The following is a 5,016-nucleotide window of genomic DNA, read 5'->3' on the forward strand; positions in this document are numbered from 1 at the left end:
CCTGCCGGGCTGCTGCTGCGGCTTTGTCACCACAGGCAGGGAGACCCGGTCCCCAGGACTGGGGGACGCACCCCGCGGGCCCGGGGCAGGTCTGGGAGCCACGGCCTGACCAGCGAGCCGGGGGCAGCGTGGCGAGGGCTTCAGAGCCGCCGCCGCGCTCCAGACTGAGAATCCGCCCAGGTCCTCCAGGGGGCATCGAGCCCTCACTCCCGCCTGGCAGGTGGAGCGGATGGCGTGGGGCGTGTGCCAGTGCCGCCCTGCCTCCTGTCCTGAGCGCAGCTGGGCCGCGCTGGCACTCGTGTTGTCTGAAGCTGTGGGGACTCGGTGTAGTAACTCCATCTGGTTAACTGAAGCTTTGGTTTTGCATAGGCCTCACTTCCTGTACTTCAGTGGACGATTTACTTCTGAGGTGGCTTCGAAGGACAATTTTCCATGCTGTCCTATGCAAGAAATCAACCACTGACCAACAGAGGCTATAACTGGCGTCTAAGGCTTCTGCCTGGGAGAAGTCTGTAGAACTATGCACCACCACCACCACCCCCGCCCCAGGATCCTATATATTTGGTTCAAAAGACTTGTGCACCTTAGAGCTTAATTATGTTATTTTTGTTATGTTTGTCTGATTTCAGAAATGAGAATGTGTTGGAAATGTCTTTATCATTTTATTCAGAAATATTTTTGATTTGCAGTTTTGAAAATAGCAATGAGTAAATTTAAAAAATAAGTGATCAAATTCTAGATTGTTTTCCTCTTCATGTATTTTGAAGAGTAATGCTGATTATCCGGATATCTTTTGGTTTTAAGCATCAGTACAGGCAAGAAATGAAACCTCATTAACAACATACTTATAGAAATGTACAATGAAATTTATTCTAAAGCAGATTCATATCTATTACACAGCTTGACAACTGACTAGTCAATTTTATTCTCACAGATTAAACACAGTTTACTTAAATTTTGACAGACTATTTCTATTTTATACAAGAGAATTTTGTTATCATCTCCATCAATATGTGCTCTCAACCTTAGTCTAAACACTGCATTTCATTCTGGATATAATAGAAGATATTTAGTTAGAATTTATAGTTCTGTTCTTGTCCATTCATCATCATTAAAGTAAAGTTTTCTAGCTGGCAGACATTAAATAGGCAGAATAAAACACCTTAGATTTTGAATCTTACTTGCAATTGAATCAAATATTGTTAATGTGAAACCATATTGTTAGCAGTTTAAAATCAATGCACAACAACATCTCAGAAAACCTATTATGCTTGGAGAGTATATTTTTCAAAATAAGATTCAGTTAACATATTACCAAAAGAAAATTTGTCAGTGCCTACAAAATGGTTTAAAGTACAAGCAATGTTTTTGCTTACTTAAAGTTTATGACATTTTGTTATCATTAAAATCTACAAGAGATAAATAAATGACCAATGAGACTGATGTGAAATTTAGACAAGCTAACCCATTCTTGAGCCAGAAAAACAACATTACAATTGAAATAGACCCTAATTCCTGATCTGTATCACAGGTAACTAGTTAAAACAAAAAGCTAGTAAGCAAACAAAGCTATAGATGGACTTCTGTATCCTTCTGGCAGGGAGGTCAAAGAAGGACTTTTGTTCTCATCTACTGCAATGCAGTTTGATGTTGAACACATAGCATAGAAATCGCTTAAGAATGTGAATATTATCATCAAAGAAATAGAAGTAGAAAGAACTTAAAATATTAAATGAACTCAGTTTTTTCCAAGGATGAACTAGATAAATTTCACCTTAATCGTTATAAAATATAAGCTCAAATTGATTTCACATACATACTTCTCACTTTAAAAACACAGGTGAATGTAGTGCCCATCTTTAATAAGAATTCTCAGATATTTCTGGAGAGGTATGATTTGTAGTATGTGTCCAAGCTGGGTATACACTGTTTATTATCCATCAAGCCTGAAAGTTCACATCAATGCAATTTTCAGAGTTAGTCATCTATTAGAGAAGAGATGCTACCGAGTCATCACATGATTTCCAGGTAGACTCCCCCTCTACCGTTCAGACCTGTGCTTGTAAGGCGTGTTGTGATGGCACATGGACAGGCAGGGACCGCCATGGCGGCAAGGCCGTGCGCGGTACCCCGAGGTACTTCTGGGTGCTTGAAGGTATTTCCTTTTTACTCTGTTTCTAATCTATTAGCATCATTGAAAACCATCACCATAATTAAATGGAGTGATACTTTATTACATACTTATTTTAAACCAATGTACAAATTGACATTTCAGTTCAAACTCAGTGATTCATAAGTAATGATTTCATAAGTAATAATTTCAAACTTAAAATTTCATTTCCTCATAGGAATATGTTGAAAATATTAGAGGTGCTAGACCATATAAAAAAACATATTGTGTTTAACCCTTTAATGACCGTGATGTACATTATACTCTTAAGACCATTTTAGTTATAGTTTATCCTAATTTAACAATGTGCATTATTTATCATATTGGTGTTAATAAATACACATAACAGCCAAGGATGCCTCAAGCTGAATCTCAGAATGCTCTCATGTTGCATGTCCCTGGATTTTCTGCTAGAGACTTAATGAACTTATGTATGAGTGACAGCACTGCTCTAGGGTCTCCCAGTGGCATTTTAAGGTCCTTATTTTTTGTGTTTCTAGAGCATTGTAAGATGCTCGGTATATAACAAGACCTCAAAAAAAAAAAAGGTTTTGGAAATGAAATGATGGGAAAATTCAGTCAATGACTTAATTTTTCAGGTTTATGTTAGGTAGTTTACCCCCAAATTTATGCAGATGGCTTTAAAATGTACCATTTCGTTTTTGTCTTGTGTTTTAGCACGCCCCTTAGCATCAGATACTCTTTCATGTGTCACTGACCGCAGAAACCCTTCCACTCCTCCCGTGGTTACTGGTACCACCGTTGTCTGACTAGCCTCCTGGTTAAGAGCTCGTGTGGAGACCCCGATACCGTCTCCACGCATGGGGCGTCACCCACGCATCCTGTTCCCTGCACATTGTCAGCCTCCGTTCTGTCTGTGACTTTCCTCGATCATCCACTGAACTAGTTGAATCATCATCTACTCACCTGTGATCCAGACCACAAAACAGCACCTTTTCTCAGAGTTCTGATAGTACTTTGTGACTTTTAAACGTCGTTTGCACTTTGTTCTGTAACCTCATTCCCATGTTCCAGTGGGCAACAGGGCGCCTTCTGCCCTTCCTGTGTAAGAACAGGAGAAGGGGGGAGGACATGGGGGGCGGGGCTAGCGCGCCTCTCTAGCTGCGGGGAGCTCTGCGCAGCTCTGCGCAGGACTAGCTAGGACAGTGGCGCTTTGGGCTCATGCGTCCCTCGTGTTGGACAGGCCACCCCCGCTGAGTGACTCCTGCAGGGGAAACCTACCCGGCCCCTCCGTGACCCGGCTACCACGGCCCCTCATGCCCACTGGCGTTCCTGAAGTTCAGTTTTGATGATGCATTTTGTCCTGAGCGTGGTGTAGCCCCCGCGCCAGCCTGCCGGGCTGCTGCTGCGGCTTTGTCACCACAGACAGCGCCGCCTCCAGCAGCCCCGCCTCTGCGCCTGTGCTTCCCGTTTCTTCCCGTTTTCCTTTCCCTGTTCTGTGTCGCATCGATTTTAGCACAGCATCAGCCTCCAAATTCCTTTTTAATTTTCAGACACGTGTATTTCAAGTATTCTATAAATAAGCCGTTCACCACTTTCCACATGGCTGGAATCAATTCTGAGGGAGCCCTGGCGCCCCAGCCTGGTGTGCGACTTCCGGGGTTGGAGCTGAGGGGACACGGCGGACAGCGTGTCACCTTTCTCCGGCTGAAAGGACGGGTTTCCGTGCCCCGAGTTTTGTCTTTGGCACGTTCCTCGCCGAGCCCCTCCATGTTTCCAACGGTGGGTCATGATTTTATCAAGAGAGGTTTTTGATGCTATCAGTTTTACCGCCTTTATTATGACATTTCATAAATGATTCATGAGCTGTCTGAAGAACTAGCCATTAAACAATGATTTGTTATTTTCTGTAGAAGTTGCCTTATTATTGATTCAGTACTTCGCAGGAGAAAGATGATGGAAATTGATCTGATCTCATTACAGCACCACTCGGAAAATCACCAAACAACCACTTTATAGTTCAGCACTTTATAAAATCACATTCTTCGCTTGTGCTTGTGGTGAAGCTGAGAGGATCCACAGAATTGGTAGAGATGTCTTTTAAAAGTTTTCATGGGTCTGGTCAATATAAATCGTCATTTTCTTACTTTTTTCTAAATGTACTAGATTATCTCGATGATATCATCTATTGGCATAACAGTTTCTGGCAATTTACACTGATTTTTTTTTTGCATAATAATAATTTTACTATTCATAGCAAAGATCTTACAGCCCTTCATCATTTTCAGAGAAGTTCAATATAATTCATCTCATTTTTTTGTGTAACACAATATGCCATGTAGTTAGCATCATTATACATATGGAGGTGGATGTTTGTACTGTTGAAGCACATAGTTGAACATTGTTTATTCAATTAGCGCAAGATCCATAAATGAGATATAGGATCTTTTACTGAAAGTTCACCTTGCTTTCTATTATGCTAGATTTACTACTTTAAGGATTTAGGTTAATTGAATATAAACAAAATATAAATATGAAAACATTTTTTCTTGGATACCACAAAAGTATTTACAAAACAAAACGTTTTGTTCAATGCTCATTACCATTAGAGCCCAGAGATGCAAATCAATCTTTCTTCATAGAGTTTTACGTGAGATGTTGTATAATCATGTGTTCATTCAAGAAACTTGATATCTACTATTTTCCCAAACTGTATTAAACATTAGTAAACTTTTTAAAGCGGCAAATAATAGCCTCAAGAAGTTCATCATACTTAGCAGGCCAGACATGTTTTTTGAGAAGGAGATGGGCTACAATAGGGGGTCAGGTCCAGGAACTCAGAGGCTGCTTCAAAACTAACAGAAATATGCTCTTGAAAACTTAAC

General features: G+C 40.9%; 1 long non-coding RNA gene across 1 annotated transcript in view; it reads right to left on the reverse strand.

Annotated features, from left to right (window-relative positions):
- LOC109390279 (uncharacterized) overlaps positions 1-3,227 on the reverse strand; it is a 5,009-nt gene extending 1,782 nt beyond the window's left edge. The window contains exon 1 of the long non-coding RNA XR_002125542.1: positions 3,098-3,227. This is a non-coding gene — a long non-coding RNA (uncharacterized LOC109390279). The remainder of the gene's footprint in view (positions 1-3,097) is intronic.
- Between the last annotated feature and the right edge of the window lie 1,789 nt (positions 3,228-5,016).

This window comes from Hipposideros armiger, unplaced genomic scaffold, assembly GCF_001890085.2.
Source record: "Hipposideros armiger isolate ML-2016 unplaced genomic scaffold, ASM189008v1 scaffold_262, whole genome shotgun sequence".
NCBI classification, from domain to species: Eukaryota; Metazoa; Chordata; class Mammalia; order Chiroptera; family Hipposideridae; genus Hipposideros; species Hipposideros armiger.